The 27,575-nt window shown below is 41.0% G+C and overlaps 1 protein-coding gene across 3 annotated transcripts in view; it reads right to left on the bottom strand.

The window, feature by feature from the left end:
* The window catches only part of KCNJ16 (potassium inwardly rectifying channel subfamily J member 16), a 99,345-nt gene that overhangs the window by 26,705 nt on the left and 45,065 nt on the right, over positions 1–27,575 (bottom strand). The window contains exon 1 of one of the 3 annotated variants that reach the window (XM_059671036.1): positions 14,589–14,740. The exons of 1 other annotated variant lie outside the window; for it this stretch is intronic. The gene's annotated coding sequence lies outside the window, so the exon portion shown is untranslated. Of the gene's footprint in view, positions 1–14,588; positions 14,741–27,575 lie in introns of those variants that run through there. One more of the 3 variants, XM_059671037.1, reaches the window with a different exon arrangement.

The following is a 27,575-nucleotide window of genomic DNA, read 5'->3' as shown; positions in this document are numbered from 1 at the left end:
AACCATGGATGTGTTTGTTTTTGTTCTTTGGTGAATCCATTCTGCAGTAGTTACTCGTGAGTCACATTTCCCAAGGGCTATAATTTATGCCTATATTATATTCATACTGAATGCAGCTGTTGAAGATAAGCCATGTTAGCACTGAATCAGCATTACAGGAAAAACAAAAATGCTTATTTGGCTGGATCGTGGGATCTGGGATGGTGAGAAGTATGAGATGGATAAGGTGGAGCAGTGAGCAGCATCTGATAAGCCAGGTTAAAGAATTTTGATTATTCTAAGGAGGGTGAAAGGGCTTCCACCAAGGGAGGAAGACAATCTGATTAGCATTCAAGAGAATGCATTCTGGCAGTGGTGGTGAGAATGGATTGGACAGACAACAGATGGGGTGGGTGAGGCAGTAAGGGAGATATTGTGTAACCTAGGGAAATGGAACCCAGGGAATACACTCAAGAGATACTTGGAAGTCAGAATCCAGGATCATCAGAAATCCATTGGAGAAGGAAGGGTGAAGAAGAGACCGGGATGGACTATTTGTAAGAGCAGAGGGATGAAGAACAGTCAGGGTAATTCCAAGAGCCGGTGCAACTGCGGTCAGTCTTCAGATTGGGTGGCAAGAAGTTGCTGACTTAATTTCCCTGTTAAATAATGGGATGGTGAGCAGAAGAGACAGGAATAGAGATTTCAAGGGAATGGAAAACATCTGAAATAGTCACTGTCGGGAAGTTGAAGAGTACGTCATGTAGGGCTGCATTGAGGGCCTATTCTTAGTAACATTTCTCAAGAATCTAGTTGAATGTGTGTCTTCTGAAGAAAGTGTTCCAGGCGCTCCTGAGAGGTCTTCCCATTTCCCTCTAATGACCTGTTTCTCTAATTTCTAATGAAGGCCATCCAACGAAACAAACACTTCCTGATTGAAGAATTTTAACAAGGGAATTTGTGCAGTTCTTGGTTTCCAGATCAACCACTAAATGGCTTATTTTCGTGATAAAAGAACAGTGAAATTCCCACCAAGTATCTGTTGAGAAAACATTTGCTAGAGATACCCCTCCCCTTCCAAACACATCCCTCCATCAGGGAGGAGACAGAGCTCCTGGGCAGAACAATGGGTGCTGTCCTGGGGTGGGACTCCGAAATTCAGTCAAGGAACAAACCCCAGTGAGGTCATGTCTCGTTTGGGATTAAATGGCTAACTCTGATTCTGGGATCACATGAAGAAAAATGCACATAAAATGCCCAGGAATTTTCCCTTTGCTTCATTCGGAAATTAAACTTGCACACGTCATGTCTACAAAATGAGCATTTCACCAGGTCAGATGCTTTCTTGACTGGACTAGGATGCAAAAGAGAGTAGAGAATGTGCTGCCTTCCTTCAGCTGGCTGGGTCCTGGGCCTTCCTGAACCCTGGAGTTCTGTATTCTCACAGGCAGCTTTGTCTCCACTATACAAAATAGAGTCAATGTCCAAAAACCGTAATCAAGTTACTTGGTGTAACCTGCTCAGCCAGAAGAGGCCACTGAGGTCATAAGCTACTCCGCCTGCTTGATACCAAGTCCTCCTGATTCTGAGAGGAATGATTTTCAGTTCAGCAGGTGTGCAGCACCTGAATCGTCAAGACAACCCCTTCATTCTCCATACGATGTAATGCAGGTGTTGTCGTACAGCAGAGCTTGTCTGGTACCTCATACAATCTGAAAAACGACAAAGGAACCTTGGCCCGCCTTTGAACCAGTCCTAGCAATGTTTCTGGCTTTCAAAATGATGGCACTGCATTTACTACCCAGTGGCCCTCCATGATTTCTAAAGTCGGGCAGCTTTATTTTGCCATTTAATGATTTCTACCTAGAAATTATGTTGTAGAAATCAACATAGACCACCCAAAGGAGAACAAGGAAGGGCTGTCCTACAGCTTTTGCTGTACAGAGGGAGCCAGCCGTCATCACTGTGTTTAGCAGAGACACGGAGGGAGGCAGAGAGGGAGAAAGCAGCACAGTGCAAACGGGAAGGTGGTAGGTCTGCTCTCATCAGTGGCTGTTGGGCACGAGAAGATGGCATCAAATTAACTAGAAGCAGGCACCCATTTGATGGGTCCGGAAAAGCATAGTTTGCTTTCCTCATTGGTGCTAAGTCTGAAGCAGGGGCAACAAATGACAAGAGTTGGAAGACAATGACCAAGTCTTGATTGTTTGGGGCTCATTGTTGCAAAGGCTGTGATTTGTCTTCTGGGCCTTTTACTACAGAGGCTATGGCTCAGAGCTATATTGTCACAGTCGGGGGTGGGGAACTTTTTTTCTGTCAAGGGCCATTTGGATATTTATAACATCATTCTCGGGCCACACAAAACGATCAACTTAAAAATTAGCTTGCTGTATTTGGTCAAACATTTAATTAACTCACCCCTAATGCCTTGGCGGGGCCGGACCAAATGAGTTTGCGGGCCTCATACAGCCCTTGGGCCGGAGGTTCCCCACCCCTGTCATAGATGGGCTTGGTCACTGTTGGTTTGTATATCCAGCCTCTCAACAAAAACAATACACTATGCTGGTAAGTGACATGTGGGACAGCAACCATACACAAACATACTTGTCATACCTACAGCCTCCACACCAATACTTACAAATTGAACTATTTGTGAATAACCCCTCCCCCCCATTTATTATTCAGATTCTTCCATGGTATGACTAAAAAATGCATTTAATCAAGCATTTGTTGTTGTTCTTTTCAGGGCAACTTGGTTTTCTTAGAATCCTAATTATCTATGAGCCAATATATCACGGCTGGATTGATATCAGTGTAGTTGAGTCTTTCTGATATTAATGAAAACTGTTGTAAGAAATTCTCAATGATAATGGTTATTCTATGGAGAAACTGCATGGCGCTGCAGTAGAGATTCTTGAGAACAATAGGCCCTGCCATCTCTCAGGACTGGTCAACAGCAAGTTAAGTGCATCCTGTTCTTGGAAACATGGCATTTTGCCCACTTTGCATTTACTTCCAAGTGTGACTGTTTTAAGAGTCCAAAATTATTTTAAACTTAGGGGTGATAGTGCATAATACATTTCATCTTGGTCGAATCTACCAATTCAAATCTGTCTGAGTCACAGAAAGTGAGGTAAATGTATTTTACCAGCTCCTCCCACCTTTTCTGTTGGCTGTGTTTCTCTGGCTTATTACCCCCTTGGCTAATAAAGTGCCCTGGATGGATGTGGTCATTTCAACATTTTGCCAGCCCTTCCTTTCAACCTAGGTGGTGCCTGTGTTATCACTAGTTGCTAGAAACTCAAGTTCACAAAGGCAACACTGACTACTCAATAGTCTTTTCAACCTTGGAGATGTTTTTGTTCGCAGATCGATTCATTTGATATTCCCACCTTTCCACCCTCCCCGAATACAGTGCTATCGAGGCCATGAAAGACAGCCTTAGCTAAAACTGTTGACTCAGTTCTTCCATGCAGACACTCCAGGAAGGTTACGATTATTTCCACTTTGATTTTTTTTTTTTTTTACAAAGCCTTAAGTAAATGCAAATGTTGATATTGTGATTTCTCTTTAGGCTAGGAAGTCTGGAAAATACCAGCAGAAGCTCCCGAACACTCGGCTGTCTGGGGCACAAGAGAAGTTATAGGAGAAAATCTGAGTCATGAGCTGTTGAGTCAATCCCCAAATCTCTATTTTCTCCATGTTTATAGGATACCTACTTCCGAAAATACTTCATGGCTTTCACCTTTCCTCAACCCACAGTGTATGGTTCCTTTTCTTTGCCCCTTTTGTTTGGACTTTCCCTTCCTCGTTGTGAAATAACACCCTTCATTTTGTTTTTGTCTGCTTTAGGGTTGCTTGCTTACTGACAGCTCATCGAATGCCAATACTTATGGCAAATTACACAAGAACGAGTCTGGTCATGCTGCTTCAAAGGGATGAAAGAGTCAAAGCAATAAGCAGAAAAATAAATGTTTCCATTGATCTTACCATTTTATAATGGTAAAATAAAGGCACAATAATAGAGGAATTATCAAGAAAAGGGAAGTCATTTTTCATGTCATTGTGTTTCTCCATGCTTTTCTAAGAAAAGTATGAAGTCTCTCATCTCATTGCCATTATCATCTGTTATGGGTTGAACTGTGTCCTACCCAGAAGATATTTTGAAGCCCTAATCTCTGACACCCATGAATGTGACCTTATTTAGAAATAGGTTTTTGGCAGATGTAATTGAGTTAAGATGAGGTCATTAGAGTAGGTCCTAATTCAATATGACTGGTGTGCTGATAAGAAAGAACTCTCACACACATACACACAAAGAGAGAAGAGAGAAGAGGCCATATGAAGGTGGAGACACAGATGGGAGTGATGCGGCCACAAGCCAAGGGACACTTGGGGCCACCAGAAGCTGAAAGAAGCTTTGAAGGGAAGGTGGCCTTGATTTCAGTCTTCCAGCCTCTGGAACTGTTGTTTTAAGCCCCTTAGCATGAGCAGCCACAGGAAACAAATACCAACATCCATATTTGCCTTTGAAAGGTTATTTTACACCTTTTAGAACTTTCTTCTACCTATTCCTTCATCTCTGAGGACTCTCTTATACCTTTCAACCTTTGCAAATTTATGGACTTGTAAGCAGATCAATTTTTTCCAACTATGAAACTAGCTGCTTAACAATAGTCAGGTTCTGAATTTGTTTTCCCAAAATTCCATTCTATGTGCTAAACTTACCTTTAGATTGTAACATATTGCATTATTGACAAGTAGTAAAAATCTTTAAAAGTTGCTCTTCAACTTTATATAGTAGCTACAGATCACTAGATGTATATTTCTGGGGTGTCAATAACGGTTTATTCTATAATTCTGAATATAAGCTAAAGGGAGCAAGTACATATTTTGAAGATACTGTTTAAAGTTATTTTGATTCTACATAGAAACTGAGACTCATAAAATAGTAAAGACTAAATTTAAAAAATTAAAAGCCTACTATGGTTCACTTAAATGTGCTTTTAAATAGATATTTTAGGACTTTTATTTAGGGTGCAGGCCCAATTTTAGGTTTTTGGTATTGTCTAACACCTGTTATCTTGGCCTATGAATCAGGCTCTGCTTAAACAGTGCATGCACCCACCCCTACCCTACCAAGGACATCACAGTATTCCACATATTGACATTATTGCACTTGAGAGTCAAGTTAAGTGTGAATATTACACGAGAGGGTAAAATAAAGGAGAAGAGACTCTTCATGGAGTGGATCAGGATGATTGGAGAGTATAAGCTAAAATCAAGCCAAGCCTAAGCGTCTCATCAAGGTCCACCTGTGCAACAGCAGGAACCTGAAGACCCACCCAGGGCCACAGCAAAAAACTAGGCCTGCAGCTCATAGACTGGATGAGCTAAAACCATCAGCAGGGGAAGATGAACATGCTAAGTGCCCCCCTGTGAATTGGCAGCTCAGTCTGTAAGTAGGGCCCCCAATTCAGCCTGGAAAAGACCCTGGGAAAAGAAAGCGCTTCCACTGACCTCAATTACCCACATCATGTGTGCCATTTTACCCAGCCAGAGCCTAACAAAGATGATCTGTTTTCAACAAGCTGAAGGTTTCTGAGAAGATAGTGTTTTTAGGTAGACTTTCCCCCTTATCGCAGAGCTCTGAAACCTGAATTTTCATTCAAGGGAAAAACAAAAAGACCTGGGACAATGGCCCCATTCAATTATAAAATCACTGCCATCGGCCTTTCTCCCACTGACCCTTTGGACAGAAGCAGAAACAGCAGGTTCTGCCTAGATCGAGTTGCCCTGTTTAACCAGCACAAATACTTTTGCAGGAAGATAAGTCAGTGATTAATTTGGAGGCGGAGCCTAGAAAAATAAATGCTGGAGCCAATGACTGCACAGCTCTCCTGAGGTCCAAGGAGACAGCTGAGCTGGACAGAGGTGGATGCCACCGGTTCCCACCAGTCAAGATCTTCCCCAGCAGCAACGCGCCAGGGCCAGGCCGGAGTTAGGAGTGCCAGGCTGTCATATTCTGCCTTCATCTTGAGGGTGATATCACAAGATTCTCAACATAGCCCCGTGTTCTCTGTAAATACTGGAGTAGCCAGCTTTTAATTGTTTTATGTGCAGATTGATTTGGTAAACAGAGATATGGGAACCTTTGAAAACATGTAACATGAGGTTGCAAGTCTAGTTTATGGCTAAATATTTCCCTCGCTTCCTAGCAAGTTGAGGTGATTTATTAGCGTGCCCTCTGGTTACAAATGACCACAACGATGAAAATCCTGCAGTTTTACACTTTAGTACCATAAGGGATTTTTTTTTTCTCAGTCTCCCCAGAGTCAGGAATCCCACCTTTGGGAACTACTGAAATAAACAAACAGAAAACACGACTTTGGCTGGTTGTTTCTCTTGAAACTTCTGGAACCTGGGGACGCTGAGTTTATTGAAAGCAGGCATAACACTGCTCTCTTTCCTGGTAGTTAAAATTCATGTACAGATTATGCAAGAATCTTAATTCAATGTAGAAGCAAAAATTTAGGTGGCTAACTGATGTAGTTTAAAGGCCCCAATTCCTGTTACAATACACCTCCGACCTTCCCCGATTTAAAAAGAAAAAAGCCAAATAAATGAAGAGAAGGCGACCCCAAGCATACAGCCAAGCACCTGGCACATAGTAGGTATATAACAAGTAGGTCCAGGAAGAGGAATAACAGGGAATCAGAAGCAGAAATCGGCATGATTTGCTTGTCCATACCCATGTCGTCCACATAGCTACCTAAGACTGGCTTTCATATGTTTTGGTGAACAGGGGTTGGAATTTTTTTCAATCAGTTTTTAAATTGAATTTACCAATTTTTAAAGCCGAGAACTTTTAAATTATTGAGCTGTATTTAGATATACAAATTTTAAGCAATTCAAACTCTGGAACTAAAATTAGCCATTGGACAAAGCTGTTGTGAGCCAGCTGCCATGATCCCACGAACAAATAAAATGGTGACACAGAGAGGTCATGCCCCTTCTTGATTCCTTACAAGTTCCTGGGTGGAAAAAAGTCACCGGGCTCCATTTAATTTCTTTCCCATGGCAGCCACTAACGACTATGAGAACAGACAAATTTGCCGTCCAGTTTGCCCCTTAGTTAGAAACAGTCATCTCTTCCACCATTTAGAAGTAGCGTTGCATCCAAGGAAGGCGATCACTTCGTTCCTGTTCTCCAAGGATCAAATTTACTGGATGAGTTGGAAAGAACCCTTGCAATAAAGTTCAATCCCCTGGGAGCGTCAGCATTTCATTTCAAGGTGCCTGCTTACTGTGTGTTAGCCGTCTCACACTCATTGCCCCAAACCCAATCCTCGCAAGAGGCTCTCTATCATAGCTGTCACTGACCCAGATGAAAGGGAAAACAGGACTTCTACAGTGGGAAGTCCTTGGCCTAGGCCGCTGGTTTTCAAGCCCTCACGTTCATCAGAATCCCCTGGAGGGCTGGTGAGACACAGACATGCTGGGCTCCATGCCCAGAGCTGCTCACGCAGTAGGTCTGGGGGGAGCCAGAGCACTGGCACCGTTTACAAGCTCCCGGGGTTTCTGATGCTTCTAGTCCTGGGCCACACTTTGAGGGCCACTAGCCTAAGTCACACAAGTCATAGTGGCCAAGCCTGGAGTAAAGTCAGCTGTCTGATGAGAAAACGCACACGAGACCTCCCTGAGGAGCCACCTGTCACCCCCTTAAGATTTCTCCACTGCGGAGATGGAAGAGGAGAGGAGGCACTAAGTAGCTGCATGGTGTGGGAAAGGGGGACGAATCTGGAGTCGGAACCCTGGGGTGGGGGCCCCTCCTTGCCATGTAACAGCATGGCACTTAACTGACCGGATCGGCTGTATTTTCATCGCTACAATAAGAATGCTCCTGCTGCTCCTCGCACTCATCTCACTGAGTCGTTTGCAGACGAAAGGTGACAACCGCTGTGAAAGACTTCTCTAGGCCTTGAGGTGCTGCCATGAACGCTGTGTGTTCTTTTTATTAGGAATCAGGTCAGAAGAAGAGTCAAGATGAAGAAAACAACAAAAACAAAAAATATGTCCGAGAACGATCTGGTCTTTAGTTTAAGAGCTGCAACTGCGTAAAAGGAAATGCCGGACACAAGAAAGAAGTTTATGGGGACCTCAGAGACCTGTCATCTCAGAGATGCACTCACAGCGTCAAGGGGGTGGGAGGTGGGGACTGATAAATATTTTCCAATAGCTTTTTTTTTCTTTTTCAAGTTAAAAAGTAAACATCCTAGTTCTTTCTTCAAGAGACATTCTTTGGATGAATACTGAAATATGATTAGTCAAGAGTTATTTTGATTTAATTATTTTTGAATAGTTAAAATAGTTAAAAACTTGATTAGTAAAAGAAATAGTAAAAACTAAGACTTCTTTCTCCATAACAATTTCAAATACTGGCATTAATTAAGCAGTAATTTCTCATTAACAAAGTGAATATTCAATGGCACAGAGAAAAGGGGTCATTTATATATTGGATTAATTAAGAAGAGGCTTTTTACTAACCTAAGAAACCTACCAGGACCCCTGGGCTCCACTTGTATCTACCAATGGCTTACTTATTATTAGGTCAATACTTGGCATTCAAGCCCACAGACTTCAAAATGTGATTGGGACTGTAAAGAGTGGTCACGCCCTAACCGGTTTGGCTCAGTGGATAGAGCATTGGCCTGCGGATTGAAGGATCCCAGGTTCGATTCTGGTCAAGGGCATGTACCTTGGTTGCGGGCATATCCCCAGTAGGGAGTGTGCAAGAGGCAGCTGATTGATGTTTCTCTCTCATTGATGTTTCTAACTCTCTATCCCTCTTCCTTCCTCTGTAAAAATCAATAAAAATATATTTTTAAAAAAAGAGTGGTCGCATGTTCCCCATCAGTGAAATGTTACTTTCCTTGGACTGAACATTGCACTTGCTCAGTGAAGTGAAATTTGTATTGATTTATCTTTCTCAAGTTCCTCTTGTGCTTACGAACTTTTGATAAAAATGGCAAACCTCTGAGCTCTGCCCCTTAAATCCAGTGCATAAATCTTTCTTTCTGTTTTAGACTTGTTTGGATTTATTCTTTAAATGCCTTGATAGAGAAAGTACAATGTAATGCTTGGCGTGCAAAATAGACTACTACAAACACATCAATAATCCGATTTCAGAGAGCAGGGTCCAGATGCTATGATTCTATCTCATCTTTTCAATGCCTGAGTGTTTCTCTCCTTTCACTTGGAGTTATGTACCAAGGTTTCTTGATGATGGGTGTATAATCCAAGTTATGTGGTAACAGAATTTAGGATCCCTGTTAATTAAACAGATATGAATTTATAGGGAATTACGGTTCTTTAGGGCATAGATTAGTGGTTAAAGATGCATATTGTACAGAAAGACTGCCTGGTCCAAAATCAGCTATTTTTTTTTTTTTTTTAGCTGTGTGACCTTGGGAATATTACATGGCCTCTCTGGGCCAGCTTCCTCCTCTGTAAAAATGAAATGCATCATGGAGATAAAGAACTGATATTTGTAAAGGACTAAGAATTATGTACACTATGCAGTTAGCACCCTGTGGTTGTTAAATAAATACAAATAGGTAAATTGAAAATAATTCTGCTGTGAAATGACATTGTCATTGGTAGATGACCGTTTTCATAAGTGTCTCCATATATTCTCATATCCATGGAAAAAAATCAACAAAAATACCCTCTTCTCATGACTATGGCAACAGAATATCCGAGATGTGGGAACAAACCCTTCAAAGAAACGAGAAGGACACTTAGCATTCTGACACTATCTTCATCATGTGGAGAAAATGTGAAGTCTTTAAAATATACCAAATCTACCCTGTTATACAGCATCAAAAGAAGAGAAACGGAGGCAGAAGGTTCAGGTAAAGGTGTTAGTCAAACATAATCTTATAAAGAAACAGTAAGGAAAATCTATGTAAGGTGATGCGGATACACGAGTGGTTTTCATAACATTTTGACGCTATTTCTTCTCTTTGATGCTTTTCAGAGTGAATGAAGAATTTTGATACCATTTCTTAATGTATCTCTTATTTTCCCCAGAGCAAGTTACACTTCAGCAGGACAAATGTGGTCTCTGGAAGAAGAGCTGGTGACAAATTCGCAGGCACAATCCCATGAATGGACAGATCTGGGTTAGTGTGGGGATTTGGTTGCTATCCATTCAGCACCACCGCTCTCCCAACTGATGACACAAAGATCAAGGGATCTTAGGGAATCTAAACTTATTAAAATATCTAGAATGAATCTATCTCCTAGTGGTTACATTTAAAAACAGAGGTAATCTAATGTCAAACACCAAGATGAGACTCTGGAAACCATTACAACTTGAACACATCTGAAGCTTGTTCATGTATATTAATCTCACTTCATGCTTGTAAAAGTGGCAATGCAGTTCTATTATAACACCTATCAAGATGAATTTAGACTCTCCCACCACACAATTAGCTATTTGGAGGCAGGAACTACATCTCAATCATTTGTTTCATTTTGAATGGCAGGGGTGGGAGGTGGTAGATTTGGATTGTATTATTTTAACTAAACCAGGACTACATGTCCCAGAATTCTATTCCCTCCATCCTTCCAGGTTAGCCGGAGCCAGGGAGGAATTTTGCATGACATAAGGTAAAAGTCAATCAACAGTCACATTCTTTTTGCATCAGAAGGTCAGTGAAGGGCAAGAGCAGTGTGGCCGCTCACCCAGGTTGCCACTAACCTGCGGGCTCACATTACTGGCACAGGGCAGAGTTGAGCCACATTCCAAACATACTAGGGTCTTTCTGAATCAGATGGGCATCCCTTCTTCCTTCAAGCTAAAGCACAAGTGTGGCTCCCACTGTAAGACTTGCCCCAACTCCCCAGGCATGGCTGGTTTTCCTGCCCACGTCTTCCTTTGCCAGGCATTGACTTTCCCAACCAAGGAACTGGTGGATTGATCTTGCATATCTAGTGTCCAAGGAATGAGTATCATACACCCACTTAGAAGAAAGGACCTGCCATTTGTTCAGTCCACGGAACCCAAATGTAACAGATGACAACATTCTGTAGACTGGACGTCAGTGGGGTTACTGAGGCCTATTATTTCCATGCCTAAAATAACCAGGTCCACAATATGGTAATAATGCACAGTGATTCTCACGGCATTACTTTGTGTCTAATTAATACAGTTCCTTATTTTCCACACAGAAGGAAGCATGGTGACTCTAAACAACGAATGTCTACAGGACAGAATTTGGGACTTCTCCTTCTCACCTCCCGGCTCTGCTCATTCTATATTCCTATTGTACAGCCTGCTCCAACAGACCACAAACTCCATGCACAACTGGAGAAACGCCATCCACTCTTCACGCCGTCAAGGCACAATTGTGCAGAAGCACACAATAAATTTTATTTAGGAAAATGAACACAAAAATATTCTTCCTAGGGCAGTGTAATGCAGAGGAATACTGTCCTAATTGCTATTGCACTGAATTATTGTGAGGACAAAGCACAGCATAAGTTGCTTCTGTCTGGTTTTGTCTAGTTCTGTTTGTTTGTGATTTCGCTTTGACCAGTTTTATTTCTCTTAATGTTTCTTTAGCTTTTCAATTCCTTGGGCTAATGGTGTAATCTTATCTTCTGCTCAATATTGTTATCTAATACAGTTCAATAAGACTTTAGTCATAAGGGAATGAAACTACCTCCTATTCCCACAAAGCCCAACTTTAAATATGGGTAGCTCCTAAGCCTTTGATAATTTGCTCATGTTAGCCACATACCGTTCTCCTTGAGCGTTCTCTGAACACCCACACATGGGCTCAATTCCGACCCTAAGAAGAGGCAAGTAAACATGCAAAAGGAAGAGGCTTCTGGATGTATAGTTCACAGTCTCTGATATTCTGGCACCTTCTCAAATGATAATTGCATGTCCAGGGAAGGGTTTTACGGGGCCATCTATAAATAGAGCTCACTAGCACGTCAGTCATGAAAACACTAAAGGATGGTGGAGCGTGCTGTTAGGTAAGTGCTCATTGGTGAGACCTAGTAAGCTCTTGTTCGGCCGAGTCAGTGTTATTCTGGCTTCTGTACAGGAGAATCTTGACCAGAAATCTACTGAACAATTTCTGTGGCCGAGTCATTATGGCAGGTGTCTTGTTTTTGAAGTTCCTTTGGCATTATTTTCCCAAAGACAGAATGTTCTGAATTACCCACGGCTTGGAACAGCCTCACGTGTGATGAGAACAGTACTGAGTTGTGAAAAGATTGGCTGCATTTGTGGGTGAGTGGATATTTTTCTGGGGCACAGCCAACTAACTAATCAAGTAGTAACCTAATCCAAGAATTTAGTCTCACCAACATCATCCTTTAGTAGAGCTTCGCAAATTTTTCCATTAAAAAACAAACTTGAGAAAACAGAAATGAGCCTTTTATCTTTATCCCTACCCAAAGGGATAAAGAATATAACACGAAGGACTGGATCCCAAGTTCAAAATACTCCAGTCTTAGGATTTTCCTTTACAATGTATGCTAATTTTGAATTCTGATAGATCAGAATACCTCCATTATAAAAATAATTACTTAATTGCTTATCAGTTAAATTATTTTATTCCTCTTATTCTCCATCCAAATTGTTGAGTTAAATGAATGCTTCTAAAAGGCACACTGTGGTCATCTCATTGCTTCTCTTAGCTTCTGGCAAATTGCTGCTACTGTGAATATGATTATTTGGAGTAGGACTCATACACATAAAAAATAAACTCCATAAAAATACACAACAGAATACATAAGAGCCTGAATATGTGGTAGAGCGGGTGAGGTTCATAGAAGAGGAGACAATGCCCTTAGAAGGCTGGACTGCGGGAGTCTTACGATCACCTGTTCTTTGCTTCAATGAAATCACTTCCCTTTTGATCAAAATGCACTTGGAATTCAGACAACACTGAGTGTGGATCTTAGACGCAAAGAAGTTCCATGACTTTCCCACACAGCCAGAAAATGGAAAATCTAAGCTTCCTCTATAAAATGAATATGATAGCTCTTCTCACATTTGAGATAAAAATCCAATGAATATAGTATTTAAGCATCCAGAACATAGTAAGCACAAAGATGCTTATTTTTCTACCTCACCATAGAAATAGTTATCATCCATCTGATGCCTGGAATCATGCAATTTTCCACCCACTATTCCTAAAGTTAGGTTTGAGGCCACTTTTCATAGAACAAGGAAGTAATATAGAACACTAGAATAAATTTATATGGGACAAAGGTGAAAGTCTGTTCAAAGGATGGGTTTTATAAATTCAAAAAGAGAAGGTTCCACTAAATATATGGGTTGTTTTAGTACTACCAAATATTTACTCTGAATACCTTTTATATATCAATGCTTTCCACAAAATTACAATTTTGGCCAAGTCCTAATTTTCAACTAATTTATACCCTTAACTTGGACTCACCATTAACATGTATAATGAAAGGAACATTTTTTCCAATGTCCTTGAACATTTTTTATCTTGCAAATCCAAATATACTAATTTAGGAAAATGCATTATAATAGCATATTGAGCGCCCCTCCCACTACAGTCTTTTCTTCCAGTTTCAAATGTTATCATGGCCTAGTTTTGTATGAGACTAATGTCTTGGATTTACCACAATTCTCATAGTCTCAGGTTCTAAAAATAAGTTTAATCAGGAATTATATCTATCGGCAACTATACAATATATTCTTTCTTCTTAAAGGTCTGACTCTTGTAGCTGTAAGACTAATATTCAGCAGAAATATTTCAGTCCTTGTTTCCTAGAGACTTTTCAGTTTATATGACTACAAAAGAATGTAAGGCACACTATCAAAATCATCTGAAGTATAGTAAAGTTATTATTTACCACCTACACTCACAAACAAGAGAAGCAACTCTATTATATACATTACAGAATTCATGGTAGCCAGAGAGAAAGGATTAACAGGTCTACACTTTTCTGAATAAATACTCAGAGACAAAAGTTCCATGATTTTAACAGATAAGAATTTTAAAAAAGCTTCAGAGAGAGAGGAGTGATTGCAAGAGGAGAAAAGTCTTCTAATTTATGTTAAAATCAATCTAGGAAGTCGATGTTTTTATTCTCTCTCATATCATTATATATAAAACTCAGAAGAATTAGCTCATTTGTCTTGAAGTTTTTAGATGGTATGTAGATGCCTATTTCAATGCTTGAAGTTAATAAAACAGGATGTAATAATATGCTTCTGAAAAAAAATGTTAGAATACTCCACCTGGCATTGAATATGGAACACGAAGTCACTTTTAGACAGCTTCATACATAGTGGCACCAAGATCTGTTTAGTAAATCCCTTAAAGACCCATTTGAAACTACTTATGACTAAATCTTCAAAAGAACTCAAGGAATGACACACTGCCTCCTACTTAAAGCACCTGGATAGGAAATGAAATGGTCTTTATTGCCCTTAATTCAACACTGACATTTACATGCTGGGTACAGAGCATTGCTGGCCCCTAAACAGAGTCCAGCATGAGCAAAGCATAGGCTGAAGACCTTGTGTAATAACAAAGTAGAGCAAAGCTTACCTGTATTCACTCTCCCCATAGAGGACCTGTGAGCTGGGTGCTCACAGCTGAGCAATGGCAAAAAAACATTCTTTAGTTAATAATAAAGGGAAGAAAAGCTGCAGACACCAAGAACCCGGGTTAACCATTGACATTGGTTGTTCCTACAGTTCCACCCTGGGATCTACATAGGGAGCCCTTGGCATCTTATAAAGCGGGCAGTGGCTGGTCAGCTGAGACTGTGGTTACCTCACCACCTCTGCACCTCTGCACAAGGTACAGCGTGAAGGTCATTCGAGCATGCATACCCTGACGAAGTTTTCACTCGGTCAGGGTTACAAAGGAGGAAGACTTCCTGGGCCAGAAGCATGTTCAACAATGCCAGTAAGTGACTCAAATATTTACAAACAGGGTTGCTGGGAACTAACCTATGGAAAGCCTCCTGCCGGCTTTCAGATGTGGGGCATTGCAAAGAAACCCTTTTCAACCAGAACTCTTTGTCTGCATCTTAGCAGGTGAGGGTTGAGAGTGCGTGCCAATGAAAACTGAGACAAGACAATCAGAAAGAGCTAAGCATCCATTCCTACCTTAATTCAACATGCCTTTAATGATTATTTACCAAGCGCCACACAGTTCCAAAGACGCCCTGATAAATAGGAGACAGAGATTACGCCCGGAGGGTCCACCCTCCCCTAACCCCAGAACCAGAGCTTAAGACTGAGAGGACAAGTGAAACACAGGCTATGGGCCAGAGCCAGGATGTACAGGCTGTGTGCAGGTAGTCACTCCATCCCAGCAGCGGGTTCTCGGGGTGAAATGAACTGTGGAGGTGGTCGCGTAGGCAAGCTGGTTGACCAGAAGTCAGGAGATGGAAGGGTAAGGGAAGAGCTGGCTTTAAAGTGGAAGCATCAAGAGAAAGGCCCAGAAAATGTGAAACAACATTCCCAAGCTATTCACACCCTGGGCGAGCTACATCCAGGAAAGCTCAAAGGCAGTATTGTGCTGGCGAGGGATTAGTATTTTTCTTTACTCCAAAGAGCACCGGTAACCAGGGGATCTAGGAGCCCCATCCAGTTTGGCTGACCCTCCAAACCCAAGGGGCCCTTTCTAGGTCCTGAGCATAGTTGTTGTTTGGGGGGGTGTTTGCTTTGGGTTTTCATTTTTTTAGAAGCATGAACACTTGCCAGGCCAGAGTGGCTCAGCTGGTTGAGCATTGTCCTGTTCACCGAAAGGTTATTGAGTTGGTTCCCAGTCAGGGCACTTATGGCAGGCAACTGATCAACGTTCCTCTCTCATATCATGTTTATCTATCTATCTATCTATCTATCTATCTATCTATCTATCTATCTATCTATCTATCTATCTACCTATCTATCTATCGTTCCTCTCTCTAATCATGTCCTCGGGTAAGGATTTAAAAAAATAAAATAAAGTAATAAAACAAAAGCATGAATACTTGAGAAAGCAAAATTAGATTTCAATGCTGGTGCTGTCACTAGGTTTGAGACTGTGGGAGCTGCTTAATTTGTGTGCACCTCAGTTTTCTCATCCATAAAATGGGGCTAATAACGATAACAATGATGTCAAAACACCCACCTAAGCTAGATACTTAAGAGTTGCAAACCTGTTAGCTCCCATTCAGGCTTTGACATTCTGTTCTGGAGCATGCAATATGCAACCTGTTAAACAGTAACAGCTAGAAGAGTTTGAATCCTCCAAGGGACCAATCTTTTCAATCACCTATAAAGGTCAGGGAAGTAGTGAACCCAGAGGCTAACTTTTCTGCAAAGAAATTTGAACAGTAGAGAAATGTCTACATTTCCATACTAATCGAGGCAACTTTCATTATGGCTTATCCATAATGAGCCCTACTTGAATGTTTAGCATTATGGATTCCTCTGCTCAATTACTGGCTTGCTGCCAAGCTGAGCTCCCTTCATCAGTGCTCCATCTCAAAGGACTTTTCAAAGGGCATGGGGGTACACAGAAAGCTCCCTCTGCTCTGCAAGGACAGGTTCAGGGAAGGGGGGTGTGTTTGGGTGAGTGCTTGGACTGATCTGAGAAGATGAGGCATCTTAACTGTATCGCGTGAGAAAGACCACAGAGAAGGCAGGACAGCAAGCAAGATGGGGAAACTGGATGTCTTCCCAACTCCAATGGAGTCATATCATCACGGCTTGGCTTCATTCCTTTGAAGTAAATGCCTAGAATATCAGACACACCCATACTCATGTAAGTAGAAAAACAGTGACCTTCAGCGTCTCCACAGAGATCACGTGGCCCTCTAAGCCCGAGATATCTAGCATTTGACCCTTTACAGAAAAGGGTTTGCCAATCCCTGAGCCGGCTAACCCATACAACTCACTGTTCTCCACTGACTAGTGATTGGCACATGCTGAACTTCAAGTTGACTGAATTTCTATAATTTAAAAACCTATCTTTCTATGTGCAATCCAGCAATCATGCCGCTTGGTCTTTACCAAGAGTTAAAAATTTATGTCCACGCAAATACTTGCACATAGATGTTTACAGCAGCTGTATTCATAATTGCCAAGATAAAAGACTTCCTTCAGTGGATGAATAAACCATGGTATATCCAGATGATGAAATATTATTCAGTGCTAAAAAAAGAAAAGAGTTATCAAGCCACGAAAAGACATGGAGAAATACATACAGGGTGGGGCCAAAATAGGTTCACAGTTGTTCATATGGAAAATAAAACCATAATTAATCAATAAAAAATATAAGAATAAACTCTGTGTTTCTTGTACTCACGACGGTAAACCTACTTTGGCCCCACCCTATGTTGCTATAGAACATTATGGAAAAGGTAAAACTATGGTGACAATAAGAAAATCGGGGGTTGGTAAAGGGCAAATAGAGAGAGCAATGAACAGGCAGCGCACAGAGGATTTTTAGAGCAGTGAAAAAACTCTGTGTGGTGTTATAATGATGCACATGTTATTACAGAGCTGTCCAAACCCAAGGGTGACGCCTGAGGTACACTGTGGACTTTGGGTGACAATCGTGTATCAAGGCAGGGTCACCCTTGCTAAAAAATGTATCATTCTGGTGAGCAGTGTTGGCAATGAAGGAGGTTTTGCATGCATGGGAGCAGGGAATCCATGGGAATCTCGGTACCATCCCTCAATTTTTCTGTCAATTTTTCCTGCTTTAAAAAATAATAAACTCTTTAAAAAAATCCCATCTTTCCTCCAAAGTTCCTTTCACTAACTCCTCTTTGCCTTCTCCAAACATCAATTTATAGTTACTTTTTAAATAATTTTTTTTAAAAAACGCAAACTTGTTAGGGCCTTCAAAGGAGGAATGCCCGAGGCCAAAAGTGGTAAAGAATTATAAATTTATTAGGTTATCTGGAACCCCAGATGGGCTGAACCCCCAAATGACACCAGCACCCAAGGACCAGAGACGGGGAGTCAGAGATTTTAAAGGACTCTAGGTGGGCCTTTTCTGGGTGAAGAATTCTCTGGGAAGGTCTGGATCCTGGGAAGGTCTGATAATGGTCTTAGCAAGTGGAACGTGGTCTAAGCGAAAGGGAATGTTGGTTGTGAAGTGGTCTAAAGGTTAGTTCCACCGGAGGGGACATCAATTCAATTATTTGATCAGAACTAACGAAACTTTCAAAGGCGCTCTCCCTTTCAACCCATATAGCATGGTTCTTTGGTGCATGTGTCATTTCCTTCACCAGAATTTAAATACCAGTGGGAAAGAACTGACTGAAGTGTATCCATCTTTAAATCCAGTAAAGCATCTAGCAGAAAGCTGTACTACAGCAAAAGCTGAGAAATGAATGTTTTCTTCATGCAGCAATTATACTCTATTTGGAGACCCAAACACTTCTATTTTTCACACTTCTTGACCTTTCTCTCCAGTTGCTATCTTAATAAGCTTCCTACGTTCCTCATCCATCTCCCACTTTTCCTGAAGCCCAAGCCCCACTTGCTTCCCAGAGATTCCACCCAACATTAGAATGACTACATTTTGCCTGGGCCATTTTCTCTCTGTTTCACCCCAGCACTCAAAATTTTCCTTCATCATATCTCATTTCCACTCGAGCAACGGTGTTTTACTGTGTTCCAAGCCTTTCAGAACATACATGGTAGAAAATATGAATAAGTACAAGAAAGGCAATAAACACGAATTGTGCCTCGATTTCCTTTGGCACAGTTATTTCCAATCTTTTCCTCTATTTGTGTTAAGATAAAATTGAGATGCAATTCTATTTATCACTGAATTGCATTTTTTAATCTTTGTCAAGGAGCTCTCACCTGAATGCCAAAGAATGCACCTACTAGCTCTGGAATTCCCAACCTCCAGGAGATGCAAGTTCATAGATCTTCCGAAGCATGAGTTTGGCTTCTGCATCCTCCCTCATCCCATCCTCAGTTACGTATGGGAATCACACCATGTTGTGGGCGTGAACTGAAATCATGCCTTGAGAGAGCTTTAGGAACTGTAAAGCATGCCAGAGATGTGCCCAAACATTCCGTAAATCCTATTCCTCTGTAAGACATGCTTCAAAGTCATCACCCTCCTCAAGGAAGTATCTGTTCGCGGGGATGGGAGGAGCAACAAAGGTGGTTGGGTTCTGAAAGATGCCCTCAGACTGGCTTATTTCACTTAGCACAATACCCTCCAGGTCCATCCACTGTCCTAATGGTCAGATTTCCTTCTTTCTTATGGTTGAGTAACATAAGTAAGAGAAAGACAAATACCATATGGTTTCACTTACTAGTACACAGGAAAGCTAAAGAACAATATAAATGAACAACAAAACAAAGACAGACTTACAGATACAGAGAATAGACTGATGGTTTCCAGAGGGGAAGTAGGAAGGGGGCTGGGTGAAAAAGGTGAAGAGGTTGAGAAGCACAGATTGGTAGTTTCAAAATAGTCACGGGGATGTAAAGTATAGCATAGAGAATACAGTATAGTCAGTAATAGTGTAATAGCTATGAATGGTGCCAAGTGGGCACTGCAAATCTCAGGAGCAACACTTTGTAAAGTATATGAGTGTGTAACCTGTGCTGTCCACCCAAAACTGATACAAAATAATATTGAATGTAAGCTGTCATTGAAATACTTTTAAAAAAATTTAAAGAAGCCCTCATTTGAAAGACTATTTTTATTAATTATGTCTTTACCTGAATAGCTCAAGCCCCAAGCCCCTAACTTATATATTTCATTGCCATGTTGATGACTTCATTAGGAAATGTTGGAGGGAGACAAATTTAGCTGCACACTTTCCTCAATTCTTCTTCAATTTTCATATGGAGGCATAATCCTTCCTTCTCCTGACTCTTTCAAACTGCAGGAGTGAATGGTGAAAAGGGAGGCCCTGTTGTCCCTGCCCTTCCCAGACATTTCCCCCCAATGCTTTCCTTTCCCCCAAATAAGAATTAAAAGTGCTATTTCTTTTGACAGCTGGTAACTAATCCCACCTTAGCAGGAAGGAGAGAAGGAAGCCAGCAAAGGAATTTTCCATTCCTATGTCTCTTCTAATTTTTTTCCACATCAGGTACTTTTCAAAAGCTAGACATTTCCAGGGAGTCTGTCTGTCTCTGTTTTGTCTAGCGGAGTCGCGTGCTCCTTCAGGTCTCCTGTGCCGCCACGGAGAAACCTGACTGAGCTGATGTTTGTATCTGGAGGAGGCGGAACTTGAGAACTTTTGAATCTCCTAAGGAAATAAAACTGCAACATGATGCCTTGGCTGATGCAAATGGGACTTTTCCTTGGTAAAGATCAAGTTCACACAGCTAGTCGCTCAAACCACAAATCAAAAAGCCCTGTATCCTAATACCTACAACTCCGAGTCTTAAAATAAGTCTCTGCTCAAGCGTCTTTTGCCTGCCACATTCCTTCCTTCCTTCCTTCCTTCCTTCCTTCCTTCCTTCCTTCCTTCCTTCCTTCCTTCCTTCCTTCCTTCCTTCCTTCCTTCCTTTCTTTCCTTCCTTCCTTCCTTCCTTCCTTCCTTCCTTCCTTCCTTCCTTCCTTCCTTCCTTCCTTCCTTCCTTCCTCCTTCCCTCCCTCCCTCCCTCTCTCCCCCATCCTTACCTTCCTCCCTTCATTCCTTCCTTCCTTTTCTGTTTAAATACTAAAGGGCTGTCTGTACTTGACAATGTTCCAAGCCCACCAGAATGTATAGGATAAGAAGCAGATGAAAAAGTAAAAAAAAAAAAAATCAACTTGAATTTGTTTCCTTAAGCAGCAATCCAGTTCAGCATTTTCATAAGATAATGCAAAATACTGTAATTTTTCCAAAGATTCTTCATTGCTTAATGAGAAGAATATTCTTCAAAGGCATCAACTAAGTATAAGCAGGAATTTGTAGGGGCAATATTACTAGAGAAAAAAGTCAGAATATTGGATTTTACTGTTGGACTGACAATCAGAGGGATGACCCTTATCAAGACACTTTATTTCTTTGAACCTTAATTTTTAAGCATGCAAAATAAAAGAGTTGCGTGGTTCTATTATCTCTTCTTGGTATATAGTTTTATTGTTCCCTCCATCTATCCACATTATAATGAAATGAAGCTACATATATAAGAACAGGGATTATGTATACTTTTTGTTCTTTTTTTGCTTACTCGATGTCTAACACAGTACCTGGCCCATAATTGTGCTCAATAAGAATATGTTTAATGAATCAATCAATCAATCAACAGAAGATTATGTGTTTATATCAAGGCAAAAGAACCAAAGACTTCAATTTTTGTTTAAATCAAAGTAGCCATTTGAAGTTTTGGCATAAGTTGGGTTGGATTCATGTGGAAACAGTCTATTTGACACCAAAAAATGATAGTCACATTTATATCATCTTATAGTCTTAAAAGTTATTTGCTATTGCTCTCATGTAACTGTTCCCAGAAATGATTAGTCTTCAAAATGGAAGATTCTATGAATTTCTTACTCCCATTGTCATCTCTATAGGCTGCTGTTGCTGTAGAGTATAAAATCCAGGTCCAGTGAAGGCTGAAAGGGAAGTAGTTACTGTGAGGTGTCACAGGCTCAGAAATCTTGCATTTTGCTGTGGATTTGTACAATGCTATTTGAAGATAAAATGCATCTTGAATTTTTTTCCTGCAACAAATTGACTTTATAATGTCCAGTTGTATCCTATATACCACAAGTCACCTTAGAAAGCAATACTTTTCACATATCAACTATTGGTTTTGATTTATGCAAAGGGAAAAGAATGGAGCCAATTTAGCAGAACTGTGTAGACAAATCCTTGCATACAGTTATTCTAGAAAGCTTGTTTTGCATTAATGATTTCCCTTTTCCTGATCTATGTATTCCACAAGTAGACTGCTGAACGCTAATATGTACTTGCTTTCATTCTCCCTTCTTATACAATTGCTCTCTCTGTGGAGTGGGGGGTTAGTAGGAGGCAGAAAATGTCAGTGTGTATGTGTGTGTGCTGTAATTGAAAAGCTAAAACTGATGAAATAACACTCCTGTTGGCTGTGGGGATGGAATGTTCTGGAGGGAGTGAAACGGCTGGTCTCTCTTAACAGTGGGAATAGAACTGTTCACACTACATTTCGATGACTGCGCTCCTCTCCATCATTTCGCCTGCCCCCGGAGCAGACAGGCACACATTGTTGGAGCGGGGCAGAGTATGCCAGACTGACCTCCTTTCCCTTGAAACAATTTTCACAAAACAGAACCCAGTGGAAGAAAACACAGGAATCCCCGAATGCATATTGAAAAGGGATTCGTTTCTCACTCGTCAGATAACAATGGTTAATGACTTGGGTAACCCGACTTTGCTTTCCTGTGGTCTTAAGAAAAAGGCTGGTTCATTCCATTAGGAAATCAGTGAGATGAATCGTAATGAAAAACCGCGATTCTCTGCCAGGATTTAGCAAAGGCCATGAATAGCCCAGCTTAAAAGTTGAATTTCTTGTTTTCCTTCCTGTGTGGTTCTCTTTGAAAAGGCAACAGAATGGTCCATTTGGCCTTTGGAAAATGCATCTCAAAGGAGGAGCCTCTGCCAACTGGTGAGGTCCATCCTAGGTAAACGAAGCCTTGAGGCATTAGGCATGCAATGGCCAGAGGGCAAATCTGAAAATGAAGACTGAGTCACTCGTGTGGATTTTCTTGCTAATGAGGGAGGGTATGGAACAGACCCAGCGTGCAGGAAACAGCTCCTCCGGGGCTCAGAGGCTGAGCATATTAAAGTGCTCAGTGCTGCACATTCTCCTCTGCAGTGGAACAGTTCTGCTATCACGTGACATAGGCATTCTTAGAAATCACAGTGCTATCCATGACCCCCTCCCGCCCCCCCCCCCCCCAAAAAAAAATAGGACTTCCAGGGAAATTAGGACTAGCAGCATAACACTCACAATTTTTATCAGGAAGCCCTAGCTGGGTGGCTCGGTTGGTTGGAGCATCGTCCTGTGCACCAAAAGGTTGCGGGTTCGATACCCAGTCAGGGCACATTCAGGAGACAATGGATCGATGGTTCTCTCTCTCTTCATCTTTCTCTCCCCCTTCTTCTCTCTCTGAAATCAATAAAAATTATCCGTGGGTGAGGATTTAAAATTTTTTCATGAGAAATATTTTTTTTTTTACAAAGATAGGAACCTGATAAAAAGGTTGGCATAGTGTTACACACGATCGATGTTAAGGAATGCACTTTGCCTTGGGAAAGGCCCAAGGTTCAGTTGTGGACGTGGGAATCAGAAAGGTTTGCAGCTTGTGAGCACTGGGAAGTGGCAGAGAGTTTGTCTGGAATCCAATGGGAGGCTGGAGCCCCAGGGTCAGGTGAGCGAGCTGTGCATGTGTGTTTTGTGGATTCCCATGTAGCTCAGCTGAGTTAGGTGCCATTTTTCTCATTCACCTCATGTTTCTTGAGGAGAAAATCACATGCTTGCTCAAATTATATGCTGTGCTCAAGCAATCACAGGTCATGTTCAAATTGTTCTCAGTATATCAAGTGCACAGGAAAATGAATTTGCATTTTCAAGCAGGAGTTAAAGCAGAACTGACGGAATATTCTCGGGTTAAACTAGTTTAATACCTAACAGTCAAATGAAGAGTTCAACTTTTTCTGAACCCTGTGGCGATTTCCAGATAGCTATTCAGTGTTGTGTTGACATATTACATCATTCTACATCTATATTTTTCATCTTTCCCCAATAATACCACTTATCTTCTCACACCATAAATATGGAAGTCAAAGAAGTTGGTTAAGAGCTTCTTTTGTTCTCACACGAGGGAGTGCCTTCACTGACCAGATTACGTTGTCTTTCCAGCTCACCTTCCATTTTTTTACCTAGCTCTGGTTTCTATTTTTTTTAAAACTTACTTTTCAATTACAGTTGACATACCGTAGTATATTAGTTTCAGTGTATAGTATATACAGCATACAGTGTAGTGATTAGACATTTATATACCTTATGAAGTGATCAGCCCAATAAGTCTAGTCTAGCTCTGGTTTTTAAATTCTTCTGTTTGTTCCAGATGTTAATCACAATATTTTATAGCACATCTACCTATCATTAATACATTCTTTAATTTTATCCAGCAATTTCTTACCCTTGAAATGTTTTCTTGTTTCATTTAAAGCTGGATCTTGTTATCATTTTCTGGAGCTTTCCTTCAGCCCTATGACACTAGTCCACTTCTATCAAATATGCAAAGCAAATGCTTGTCAGTCTATCTCATTTGCTTTTTCCATAATATGCAGAGTTCAGAATCTTCTCCATCTAGGAATCTTACCCTTTGGATAGGGTTTTACAAGGATCCAATGTAAATATGAAGTAACAGGAACACCCACACTGGGCTTAGCCTTTCTCATCATGTTTTTAAGGCTAATCCAAGAAAACAGCCTATAAAACATGCACACACAGTATGTGAATTGCCGATCTTCTGGTAAACATCCCTTCTATGATTAAATTGATTCCTCTGGAATTGGCTCGGACAACTAGTACCAAAGGTCATTTTCAAAACTTCCTGTGCCCCTGAGAATGTTTTGTGTTAATAATATGCATTCGGTTTATAGACTCTTAAGAAAACCTCCTTTATGTCAGACCAGAAACGAAGCCAAGATTAAAACAAGGAGAAAAATCCCACCACCTCTGTGGAATCAAATGGACGCTGGCTTCTGGAAAGAAAAGAAAGCTGGGGTTTGAAAGATTCGCTAAAAGTCTCAATCTCTCCATATTTTATCTCCAGGCCTAAAACAAAAAAGCAGAAGAAACACTGCCATCCGGGGACAGAGGCCATGACAGGATCTGGACAGGATGACAGATGAGAAACAGGAGAGCCAGACCTGGGATCACAATGAAAAACAACACAAAACAGAGGAAATGGATTCTTAATGCCAATAAAGTAGCTAAACAGGATTTCTTTGTCATTTTCTTTAAAAAAAGAAATTTTAGAGAACTTGTAAAACTTTTTCACATTTAAGAAAATGTGTTTTGCCCTGGCCAGGTGACTCAGTTGGTTGGAGTGCCATCCTGTACACCAAAAGGTTCAAGTTGCAGTCAGGGCACACCAAAAGGTTGTGGTTCCAATCCCTGATTAGGGCACCGATGGCAGGCAACCAATCAATGTTTCTTTCTCACATCGAAGTTTCTCTCTCTCAAAATCAATAAAAACCTAACCTTGGGTGAGGATTAAAAAATGTGTTTCTTAATTTTCTTAAATATAAATTAGTAAATATCAATCAATAACAAGCCCTTCCTAGGACACTTTGCCTACATCACCAATTGGGGACCCCTTGTGCAAACAGTATTTTCTTTCTCGAGTTAAAAGGAAATCAGCATATGTTTTATGCAGTAAACATGATTTAATTGAAGATATGAAACCCACTCTTACTTATAATTCTTTGCAGACAAATATTTCCGTGTCCTTTATGGAACCAGTGTATTTCACTTTCTCAGGGTAGCACAATACAATTCCATAAACTATCGGTGGCTGGTGGCCTGCTTTTCTATTTCTTTTTTCCTAGAGATCAGAGAGGATCAGAGACTGAAGTTTGAATGTTGTCTAACTGTCCCAACTCTGACAATATTGTTCACTAGATTTCTGAAGTTTTAAGCAGAGAAGGGAAACATTTTTAAAAAGTCAGATTCTTCTTAAAGCGGGCACTCAAATTACCAATGCCCTGCTCTTAGGGGGTCAAATTCTACACGGGAGACTTCTCTCATATGATTGCAATTACCAACATCGCAAGCTATTAGCATGTGGCCTCATGGCCTGCCTAGAGTAGAGCCTCAAGTGATTTGTTTTTAAAGAGAGATGATTTGTTTTTAAAGAGAGAGAGAGAGAGAGAGAGAGAGAGAGAGAGAGAGAGAGAGAGAGACCTACCATCAGGCCCATGAACCACAGGGATTTGAGAGACAGGAACTGAATTGTGCCATGTATTCAATTTGTCAGCACAGTCTCCAGTCCACTCACTTGGCCCAGCTCAGGTGTCAGTAACTGGAGCAGAACAGTCATCAGTCAAAAATACGACTGTCTGATCAGTTCCAAGCTTGTGACAGGGGACATGCTCTATAGATCCTTGGGGACATGAAGAGGCAAGAAATGAGACGAGTCCAGTGGTGGGAATAGCTGATTAAAACGCACAGATGTATTAGTTATTTGAGTATGAAGGAAAACTAATAGCATATTACTTCTGAAGATTCATGTATCCAGTGGATTTGTTTGTTGGTTGGCTTAATTCGAGATGCACGCTGATGTAACTGCTCATTTCCCCCCTCACATCAGGTTCAGGTCCTGATATCTGGCATAGGTAAGCTTTTCTGAGCTCTGCCTTAGGTACTACGATCTTGAAGGATGTGCTTGCAGCCACTACCTGAAATCTACTGATGTTCCACCTACCGTACTGGCTGGTCTCCTGGTACTTTAACACTTGTCCAGATAGAGCATGAGTTTTCTATCCTTTTTTTGTAACCCTATTTTTAATCAGGGCCTCCCTTTCAAATAGGTTAGTCCCAGAGCCAAATGAATTCCTCTAAGCATGCCCAGTCCATCACTGGTTTCTGTACTTCTACGTGGACCTGTGTCTGGGGAACACAGGTGGGAGGTCTGGTTGGTAGTTGGTGCTCTAAATATATCAGTAAGGCAATGTATTGATGAACTGCTTTGGCAAAGTCTAACTGCAGGCAGACACAGCTTGTGCTGTGACAGCACCCGTCTCCAAGACTCACGATAGAACAGGAAACAAATTGTTTCCATTTACCTCAAATTAGCCAAGGGCAGACCAAAGGGCTTCCACTAGCAGCCATGCTTCTGTGAAGAAGAAAGTGCACAGTAAGAGCCAGGCTTCTCACCCCTGGCGCTCGTGATAATGGTATGCGGTTATGATTCATTCCGCTTGATGCATGAACCCAGCTTCCCCATCACCTAAAAGCTGTCCCAGATAAACAACTTAAAATACTATATCTGAACATAGTTTTCTTTGTAAAACATAAAAAATATAACTCTTGAAGAAATAACAGATAAATTCTGAATCATTTCATTCGATCCCTTCAATGAATCTACACTCCTGTGTTTTAGGTGTATCGATAGGAGGTGGTAGGAACTAACATGGTATGGTAAATAGTAGGACCTCCTAAGTAGGTGCTTATTAAATTAAATTGTATAATGTTGAAGAGAAGACACAGTTTGCTTGTGTGTTTTGAAAACACTGGTCTTGAAATGGAAAGATCAAGCTTGTGGTCTCAACTTTGCCACTTACTAATCTGTCACCTTGAGATGTCATTTAACTTCCTTTTGTCTCAATTTCTCATCTGTAAAATTAAGATGACTGAAGTCAATACCTAAGATTCTTCCCAGCCCAAAGTCCCACAATTCCTGGTAAGCCTTTTTCACATTCCTGTAATTCATTAGTAATGTACTGTTCTATGAGATTTAAGTTCCTTCTTCCCTTTCTCATTAACATACAACCCAATTATCATATGCCCTTTAATTGAATGGATTTGAATAAAACAAGCCAATTTTTTCACCTTAAGGTGAGTGTGTAATATG

The sequence above is a fragment of the Myotis daubentonii genome, chromosome 16 (genome assembly GCF_963259705.1).
Source record: "Myotis daubentonii chromosome 16, mMyoDau2.1, whole genome shotgun sequence".
NCBI classification, from domain to species: domain Eukaryota; kingdom Metazoa; phylum Chordata; class Mammalia; order Chiroptera; family Vespertilionidae; genus Myotis; species Myotis daubentonii.
Note: the sequence above shows the minus strand (reverse complement) of the source record. Positions and strands in the feature narration are given on the sequence as shown.